We start from the raw sequence: 11,247 nt of genomic DNA on the forward strand, positions 1-11,247 counted from the left end.
TAATTTTACTATGACTCCTGTATAATATTTTTATTATTGTCTTTGGTATCAAACATCTTAACAAATTACCGAAGAAGACATTCTAAACTATTTACCTACTGTCATGTTTCGTGGGACACCCTGTAAATTTGTCTCCAAAAACAGGCTTAGACATATTTGTGACTTGTGTTTGTGGCTGAGAATGTGTTTTAGACATAGTTTAAGCCATACGAAGCATGACTTAGGTATAGTTATGGTTTAGAAAGTGTCTTAGACATTATTGGGAGTGAAAAGTATGGCTGTAAGCTTGTGAGGTAATTGCAACTTAGAACTGTGACAAACAATGTGTATTATACATAATTGAGCCCAAAAAATGTGTCTTAGACATAATTGGGACTGAGTAGGGTTTCCACGAAACAGTAGATGCTGTTGCGCTTCAGTTTCGCGTTTTTTGCACGAAATGACTTTTTTGCACGAAATTTCGCATCATTTTCGTATCAATACGAAACCAAGTTTGCATGAAATTGCGCATTCATTCAAAATAACTATTTATTTTTTGCACGAAATTGCGGATGAATACATAATAAGTCACAATTTTTGCATGATTTTGCGCATGAATATTTGGACAGTATGATGTGAATTAGTTTCAGTAAACAGCAACTTCCATATCTCCAGTATTTTATTCATGAACAACAGGTAGTGTCAGGTCCGTCCTAACAGTGCATTTTTTGGTTCTTTTTAAAACATAATATCACTTATAATATCACTTATAATATCACTTATAATATCACTTATAATATCACTTATAATATCACTTATAATATCACTTACAATTTCCAAAATATTTCGGCTCTCACTGTATGCTTCTTAAATTATAATGATCATTTAACGATTTTTAGTCAATCAATCATTCAAACATTTTTCTTGCAATGTAACAAAGAAATATATTTCATGTAAATGTACTTGTAAGACGACATCTAAAATGAACAGTTATAGAATATCTCCAAGCTTTGTAACGCCAAATAAAGAAAAGAAATACTTATTGAATCTTAAAAATGTTTTATACAATTTGTAAATATGATTCAATCTTTTTAAAATTTCTGTTATATCAGAAAATTATGCCTGGAACCTTTCTTTTTTGCGGTGAAAACCTTTTTTGTTAAGACCTAACCCAACCCTACAATATATAAATGTTCTGTTTGATCTATATACAAATGTTCTCTGTTTGATCTATATACAAATGTTCTCTGGTTGATCTATATACATATGTTCTCTGTTTGATCTATATACAAATGTTCTCTGTTTGATCTATATACAAATGTTCTCTGTTTGATCTATATACAAATGTTTCTGTTTAACCTATATACAAATGTTCTCTGTTTAACCTATATACAAATGTTTTCTGTTTAAACTATATACAAATGTTCTCTGTTTGATCTATATACAAATGTTCTCTGTTTGATCTATATACAAATGTTCTCTGTTTGATCTATATACAAATGTTCTTTGTTTTGAGAGAAAAAAAAGGTTCGCGGATTGTTTTTTTGGAGCCAATGAAGTACCACAAAAAAATAAAAAATTTTCAAAAAATATTGAAAAAACTCTATATAGGAGAGTTGCAAAAAAAGGTACAATTTTTCACCAGGCGCCGAAAATCGCACTTTTTTGACTCACCCTGTATATGCAAATGTTTCAATGTTTCATTAAAAAATGTTTCTCTGTTAAGTAATTAAGTTTTATATAACGGATTTACAGGTTTTCAAATTAGACTGAACCTGGTGAAAATAACTTAAAACTGCACTCTATTGAAACTGTCACTGTATTATTATGTGAGGGGCATGCATGATTCACAACAGTACCCTTTATACCTATATCTAATCAGATATTTTCAAATAACTTTTTATAGAAATTTCAAATGATATAAACAATGTTCAAAGACCTCAGACCAAATTTTCCTATTTTTTTCTAAAAACAAGATGGAGAGAGGGTAAGAATAGAAGGTTCTAAAACTCAAGACTAAAATGTGTTTAACCTGTTAGTTTTGTATGTATAATAATGAAAAAACATTTTTTAATTTGAAGAATTAGAAGAATTCAATGTTCTTTATAAAGCAAAAAACATGATTTTAATAATGTTAAGTGACACTCCATTTGTAAGAAAATTGGCATACCTGAGTTCCAAAAGTAACATTCAAACATATATCTGAGCTCCGATGGTTAAGATATTGTCGTTTTTCGATCTGAAAAAGGTAAAATTCTATGTTTCTTTTTCATAAAATTCGCAAATCCCTTTTATAGAAATACCACAATAAGAAAAAAAAATATTTTCATATGTTTGCTTAGACAAAGGTTTTAAGGGTATCGTTGTGAATTGTGAATGCCCTTTTTAAACTGGAATGTTACTTTAAATTTGGTCGACAGTCCTTATAGAAAATAAACATTTGTAAAACAATATATCTTCTTTCGATGTATTCTAAATAAATGTTTAGAAAGTGGAGATAAATTTACAAAATGGAACAACGGTTTCCCTTGTGTCGAAATATGCAACAATCACCAGTTAATTAATGTTCTCATATGGCTCTTGTTTATCTTAGTGGGGGTTCTTTACCTATTATTTTAAATATGGGATATGGGAGTTGGAAAGGGGTGAAACGGGAGTTGGGGAAGGATGATTGGAAGGGAGAGGGGGGGGGGGAGAATAGGGTATTTCTGAGTTGAAATGGAGGGGGTGGGATAGTTGAGGGGAATAATATGGAAGGAACTGTATAAAAAACAGATCTGTTATCCACAACATTTCTTTTAGCGCCCACATTAAGAAATGAACTTCATATTTATTTACAGTAGTTTCTAGAATATATTTATATACAGTAGTCACCATGGAATATATTTTTATACAGTAGTCCCCATGGAATATATTTTTATACAGTAGTCCCCAGAACATACTTATTGTACTATATGAGAGAAATCTAACTATTCTAAATAAAGTTCATCTCAATTAGATATTAAGCGAAGTACGTCTCAAATACTTTATTAATTACTAAAAGAATTCAAACGAATATCAATATAAAGATTCTAGGGAACTTGAGCTGAGATAGGATTGCAACCAATTCTTCTTTCTTTCTTAACTAATTGGTATGGGAGTTCGTCGTCAACTATCTCTAGTTTCTGTACAGGTTGACCAGCTCACCTATCTCGGGATTCCCTGATGCCTTCAAAATACCAGGTGAATGGCCCCCGGACCCTGTATATCAGGGCCCCATTTCAGCGTCAGGTCACACTATATACAACATAGAAAAATAGGGATAGATATTTCTTCCCTATAACTTATCCTCAAAAGGATCACAACTTCACATATATATATATATATATACAACATTATATTCAGTAGTCCTTTGTGGTAATAGACCACTATATATTTATTTGGTTGTTGTGGTAATGAACCACTTTATATTTATGTTGTTGTGGTAATATACTTCTTTATAATTATGTAGTTGTTGTGGTAATGCAGTTCTGGGTGCATACAAACCCTTTTCAATTTCCTTGAATATACTGCTGTCATTTATACCTTCAATCTTCAAAGTATGAAACATCTGAAAAGCTAAGAAATGCAGAATAAGATTTTATCTTATCTTGTCTTCTTTAGAAACTATCAGTGCAAACCGGAGCTCCTTAACAGAATAAAAGTAAACCTGTAAAGAAATTTTGGCATAGTTCAAGTCGACCATAAAATGAAAAAACTATAGAAAAATTATCTTACTTGTGTTTTGCATCGTTTTTGGATGATTTTTGTGTCGTTTTTTTGCGTTGATCTTCTGTCAGGGTCAACATTTTACAAAAAGTAAAAAAATGTTAAATTTTTTTTTTAATTATTTGTTCTTCTTATATAAAAAATATACACAAAAACAACCCATAAACAAACCAACAAAAGGTACATCACAACATGGTGGTAACTGGAAGTTTAAGTGTTGGATGCCAAAGTTGAGTTGATTGAACAATTGAGACAAGCAAATGAGATTTAATATAAGGTGAACACTATTGTGCTGTTATTCCCTGGACAAATCAGTTATCTTTCTATTACGAAGGATTGAATGTATTCCTCTTATACTGAGGGATCCTAGAAGGTAAAAATATCAAACGTTTTGACCTCTGAATATATGGTTATACAAGTTCTTTTCTCTAAGTTGCGGAGTGTAAAAATATATAGAACCCTTGGGATTATTCCATCATATCTTTAATCTATTATCCTCGGGATAAAAATACTTTACTCTATGTCTTTTTTATGTCTTTTCTGTTTTTTTTATAAAAAGAATAAATAGTACAAGCTTAAAGGGACTGTAAGTGTAATTTCAAGTGATCCTCAATGCACAGATGACAATGCCCGATCTACAATGGTACCATTTAAAGCATTGCCTGATTGATCGGTCAAGTAAAAATTATATATCCATGTTTTTGTTTTAAAACTTTAATTTCCATTTGCAGTTTCTCTGCGAACATGGATTGTGTATTTCTTGCTTTTAAAAAGTAATGGGGAAATTCACAAAAATAAACACTTTTTGAGTCAGAAAAATGATGATATTTTCCATATTTTTGATTAGATTACAGTATCAACTATCAAGGATACCGTTTAAATCGCGCATTGACATCTTTGTATAAATGGTCACTTGAAACTATAGGCTTACAATCCCTTTAAGGGATGGTTTCTTTACTCTCATCTGTCTAAAATTGTTTTAAAACACAGCAGGACAACGATTTTAACCTTTATGTGTTTTTTTAAATTCATATCCAAACGTAGCACAATAGTATATATATACCTACATATACCTACATATACCTTTGATTTTACCTCTTATACTTTTATAAACTATGCAGAAATTTACAAGAGGTATGAAAAGAGATATGAAAAGAGGTATGAAACAAGGTATGAAAAGAGATATGAAAAGAGGTATGAAACAAGGTATGAAAAGAGGTATGGAAAGACTAAAGAGGTATGGAAAGAGATGTGAAACAAGGTATGAAAAGAGGTATGAAAAGAGGTATGGAAAGAGGTATGAAACATGAAGTCAGACTGTGTAACCCCACGCTACAGTCTAAACTAGGATCGTAATGGTTGGCCCATCTCGGATATTTAAATGTACACCAGTTGTGCATGGAGTTCCATGCAATTCAGATCTGTAAATATTTATTCTCTTTGTACATTCAATTAACATGAAAGCCATGCTCTGTATGTTTTCAAAGCGAGATTTGCATTCAATGAATGAAGATTTTATAAATAGATATTTCAGCTTGAGTTCAACAAAGTTTTTGGTATATTTAAGTAGACATTAAAAATATTGAAATAAGGAATAGAATTTTTTTAAATTAACAATTCCGTTTAGTTTTGTTATTAAAAAGCAGAAAAACAACAACTTATATAGACATTTAACGAATAGCTAGAGATAGTTGGATTACGTAACTAAATTGAACCACTTTTCTTGATTGACCGAATGGTAAGTTCAAGGTATGTGGTTCAATTTAGTCTAATTGTAGTTCAAATTCTTTATTATAAATTTGGTCACAAATTAAGAAAAATTAATTGTCTATTGCGTAGATCTCACACAATCCTTGAACAGTACAAGTCGAGTACAAGATATTAAGGCCTTTCAAGCACAGAAAACGGGGAGGGGAGGGAGGAGTTCTCCAAACTTGACAAGAGTTTAGAATACGCTGTATTTAGGGCTTCCAGTGAAATGGGGAAATCGTTTTGAGAAAATTTCGCATTTTTCGCCAAATATTTTTTCGCATGGAAAAAATGCAAAATTTTCGTATTTTTTTCGCGTTAATGTGTTTCGCGATAAAAACAAATTTTCACAAAAAAATCAAAATTTTCGCGAAAACTGCAAAAATTTTCGCATATTTTTTTTCACGAAATTCCGCATAGTTTTCGTTTCCTTTCGCAAAATTTGTATTCGCCAAGTATGCGTAATATCTCAAAAAAGTTAGCAAAAATTTTCGCGAAATTTCGCATTTTTCGCAAAAGTTTTCGTTTACTGGAGAGTCTAGCTGTAACACTGCAGGCTGCCCGATGTTCAACGGTATACCCTTACAACTTTGACCTACAAGACCTACAAAGAAAGCACGGTATATCCATAATTTTCCCGTAGAAAATTGATTATTTTCAAATGGAGTTTTTACGCGTTACGATGATATCATGATGATATCAGTTATCATTAAAGGGTTTACAGGGACCATTTCTTTTTAAAAGGAAATTCACTTGCAGTTATAACGCTAATCCCACTCCCGGCCTTCAATGCAGACTTCCTATAGTATAATTCCTCCTGTAGGTTTAGTACAGTACAGAGCGTCCCATATCACATTAGACTATCTCCAAATAAAAAACTGAAAAAATTAAAAAATGGCATTTTCTGCAAAAAAAATTAATTAATATTAGTCTTAAAGTTTTCAAAACGATTCATTCTTCTTAAATTTTCAGATTAGTTCCGAAAATCGTAGTTCCATTGACAATCTAATATGATGTGGGACACCCAGTTTATATAGTTTCACTCTTCACATGCAAACTTCAAATTTATCAAAATCATTTGGAAAACTAGAATAAAATGTTATTCATACTTTAAAAGGGCGATGAAAAAAACATAACACTTTACAGTTTTTTTCTCTGAAAGACTTGATAATATTATCCAATTATAATGAAATGAATATCACGATGTTTTAAGATGCTAATTTTAGGGTTAAAAAATATTTGGAATTAGTCTCCCCTGCTCCAAAAGACAGCTCTTTATCTTTTGGGGATAGAGACCTGAACTTTTCTGTGATATTCACAAGATCCCGGGGAAGGCTTCAGACCTCAAAGAAATACTTCCAAATAGAATAGCAGTTGCCACAGTTTAAATCAGTATTATAAAAATGGGCTTGATTCTCACTTTGCCGAATTATTTTATAAGAATAATAGTACAGTTGACATAGTCACTCATAATTCAATCATATTTTATCCGATAATACATTTTAGTAAATATTTCTTTTTTTCGAATTACAAACCTGGAAAATGCAAACGACAAACAATCTTAAAAAGTAATTTAAGGAATTGTATCTTTACGGCAAACTCGAATCTGCTAATCCCTATATCTTTGCAACCTGAAAGTGCCAACCTAGGTATTTCAAATTTAGATTATTTGATCTAATAGAATTCATAGTTTGAAATATCTAAGGTATACAACATTGTGTTGATAAGATAATAGGAATAGAAAATCATAGTTTGTGGAAAAGAATCCATTCCTTTGTAACAATATGTCAAGGAGTACGCTAATCCTTTACTAATTGTACAGGCCATGTACTTCACTTCTAAAGGTATATTACAGTACTAGGGGTTGATTTCTTAAAATATTTAAATAGACAATTTGTTTCCTCAGTTTACCATGAAGCAAGATACCTCCTCAGTTTACCATGGAGCAAGATATCCTCCTCAGTTTACCATGGAGCAAGATATCCTCCTCAGTTTACCGTGGATCAAGATACCTCCTCAGTTTACCATGGAGCAAGATATCCTCCTCAGTTTACCATGGAGCAAGATATCCTCCTCAGTTTACCATGGAGCAAGATATCTTCCTCAGTTTACCATGGAGAAAGATACCTCCTCAGTTTACCATGGAGCAAGATTTCCTCCTTAGTTTACCATGGAGCAAGATACCTCTTCAGTTTACCATGGAGCAAGATACCTCCTCAGTTTACCATGGAGCAAGATACCTCCTCAGTTTACCATGGAATGCATTAACCTTAAAACCGATAATATTTTTTTTAAGACAAACTGTATCAATTATTTTGCGTGTTCAATACACACAATACATACATCACTTTCTGTCTAATGTTTCTGATACAGAGACCTATCAAGTATATAAAGATTTATTTATTTTAAAAAAGAGAGGATAGAATATAAGAAAGAAAGAGAAGGAAGAAAAGGAAGAAAAGGAAAGCGAAGGAAGAGAAGGAAGAGAAGGAAGAGAAGGAAGAGAAGGAAGAGAAGGAAGAGAAGGAAGAGAAGAAAGAGAAGAAAGAGAAGGAAGAGAAGGAAGAGAAGGAAGAGAAGGAATAGAAGGAAGAGAAGGAAGAGAAGGAGGAGAAGGAAGAGAAGGGAGAGAAGGATGAGAAGGAAGGGAAGGAAGGGATGGAAGAGAAGGAAGAGAAGGAAGAGAAGGAAGAGAAGGAAGAGAAGGAAGAGAAGGGAGAGACTGAAGAGAAGGAAGAAAAGGAAGAGAAGGAAGAGAAAGAAGAGAAGGAAGAGAAGGAAGAGAAGGAAGAGAAGATAAGTGTACACACGGTTAGCAATGCAGCAGTATTATACATTTAAAAGATTTGAGGATTTACAAAATGAATCCATTAACATAATGTTCTAGACTGCTCGCAGTCGACTTTATATAAATAATTAAACAATTTTTCTTTTAATTTAAAAAATAAAATAACATATTTTAGCAATCTTAAAAGATTATTACTTTAAACTGTCAATTTAATTCTATATTTCGTTATATTATATTTTATATTTTGACGCATTTTGACCAACATTATCGGCCATACCCTCAACAGAGGGACGTTTAGTTACTTAACGTCTCTTGCGACAATTAAGTAAAATAGCGACCCGCTCGATCTAGGGCTGGGCAAAGTTCCCTTAACGAAATGGAGGTTTTCGAGAATTAACGGAAACGTCCTTTTTAGAACGGTAAAAAATATTAAATTTTTAAATTACATCTTTTAATGTTTTTAAATATTTGTCTTCTGTGTTCACAACCGTTAACGATTTAATAAACCATATAATCCGGTAATGGCTGTGCGGTTAACCATTATATAAAATGTTAAACAAAGTTTTTCGGCCCTTCATGCCCGTAATAACAGAACATTAAAAGCTGAAGCTATTAACGGTTGTTGACAATTTTCTGTTAACTCAATTAATAAAATTGAGATCGTTAACTAAAAGTAACTTTAAAAAACCGGAAAATACCTTTAACTAAATGAATTTTCGTTCTAACCCTCTAAAACTAACAACTACCTGATTTTTTTTTTAACGCTGGAACTAACTGTTAACTGCGGATTGAAAAAGTTGGAACGTGCCCAGCCCTACCTCGATCTACAACGTTTTCGTGAAAAAAATTCACGCATTTTCATCTCAAGAGACGGTAAAATTGTATACAACCACTTTTTCCGGAAATGAAAATATTTTCTTAACCGCGGGTTCCCACATACCAATCTTACCAACAAAATTTCCCTAACTGCATTCTGAATGTTTTGTAAGCAAAATTGGTTTTAGGAACCCTTTGTAGAGTAAAATTCACTTAACTTCCCTGTAAAGTAGTTGCAGTAGATGAATACAATATTAAATATATTCATTTTTGTTAAAACAGTATAAAATAGTTGTTTACTTGAACTAAATTAACTTTCAAACTTTTTATTTTATTTAACAAGATAATCGAAACTAATTTTTAACAGGAAACTATTTAACTTCTTAAAAATTGATTTTATGAAAACTGAAATATGAACATAAAAAAAGAAAATAAAACACTAAACGAAATTACAAAAACAAAAAAAACTTATCAAAATTAAAATTAAATCTAAAACAATTTAGTTGAAAATTTTTTTTTTCACAAGATTTTTGAAGAAAGAAAGCTAGTTGCGGCTGAAATGTATAAGTATTTAAAAATCATCCAAGAAAAATAAGTTTAAACAGTTGGAAAAACTTATATTTTACAGATAAGTCTGCAAAATATCTTTGTTAGTCGATGTTAGGGACTTTCCCAAAGGCTTTATTCTCAAATGGCAACTTTCCATCTGTGCAATTTCACAAGCGGTAACTTCTTAAGTCTGTCCTTGCCGCTGCGCTCGGCCCCCTAGCCTTTTTCTAACCACAGCTCTCATCCCTCTGGCGCATTCTAGCGGCAGCACTCGGCCCCTTTGCAGCCTTCGGCGCCTCAGGAGGTCTAACCTAACTTAGTAACTTGGAAAATTGTCACTTGGAAAGTCGCCAATGGGATAATGCCTTTTGGAAAGTACCTGGATTATAATTTTGGATGAATAAAACTATGTGAAGATAAATTGGCAATGCAAAGAATTATGTAGAAATATGATGGCCACAGAGGACTGGGGTAAATTTGAATTCGAACTGAATCGGCCTTAGTGACGCGCTGCAAGTACCGACCCGACTCATCCAATGCCAGCTTGAAGGCACGGCCAGACTTTTTACAGTACTCGTCCTATACATTGGCTTATTTGACCTTCCCCACTCACTTAGTTTAGTATGTGGCATCCATCCCAGATAGGTTGACAGGGCTAACTACAAAGTAGAGATTCATTACTTTCAAAATTGTTTTTTAAAACTTTACATTTCATTCTTGAACATCCATATTTCATACACATTCAAGTTTTAACACAGTAAATACAGAAAATTTAACATTTACGAGTAAAACTTCAAAAGATAATGCACTGTAAAACGTTCCCCTCTATTTCAAATCTAATTCCTTTCAAAATTTTGTAAATGGAAACCTAGGATTTTGTATCTTGTGAAAAATAAAGTAATTTATAATTTTGAACCAAGTTTACCAGAAAGAGTTGAACCGGGTTCACTAGAAGTAGTTGAACCCAGTATATTAAAAATAGTTGAACAGAATCCGGATTTAATGAGTCTCAAATAATGTCAAATTCACCAAAAACCGGTTTCAATCGAGCGCCCGCTTTAGTCTTGAAACATTGGATACAATTTTAAGTGGAATGATCCATATTTGAGCCGCCGCTCAATTTTAAGCCGCGGCTCAAATTTTTTAAATTCGGCCTCAGGGTTCACTAGTAGTAGTTGAACCTATAGTTCCTCAGAAATAGCTAAAATACTACTGGAGAACTAGTCAAAATGACGGAGACTAAAAGACCAAGTTCAATCAATTCATAATGTTTCTGAACGAACAAATCTTTATTAAAGTCAAGTATCGTGGGGGCACAACTTCTTTATGCTTCTTTATCACCCATGTACCATGTTCTAAACATTTGTCGATTTCAAGACTAATTTTGTTCATTTTTTTTTTGGTGACTAAAAACTTAAAATATATAGTTTTAATTGGAAACCCTTCAACACCTAGCAACATTTTATATTAAGCTTTTTGAATTTTTGGAAAGAATTCGATGCTAAATTTAATATTTTCCAATATTAGTTATTAGTTTAGTTATCCAGCCCACAACAAAACAAGTTTTTAAGCATTCAACAAAAGAATTTTTTCAAACTTCACCTTTAAAGGTGTTAAAC

The sequence above is a fragment of the Eurytemora carolleeae genome, unplaced genomic scaffold, assembly GCF_000591075.1.
Source record: "Eurytemora carolleeae unplaced genomic scaffold, Eaff_2.0 scaffold426, whole genome shotgun sequence".
Lineage (NCBI taxonomy): Eukaryota > Metazoa > Arthropoda > Copepoda > Calanoida > Temoridae > Eurytemora > Eurytemora carolleeae.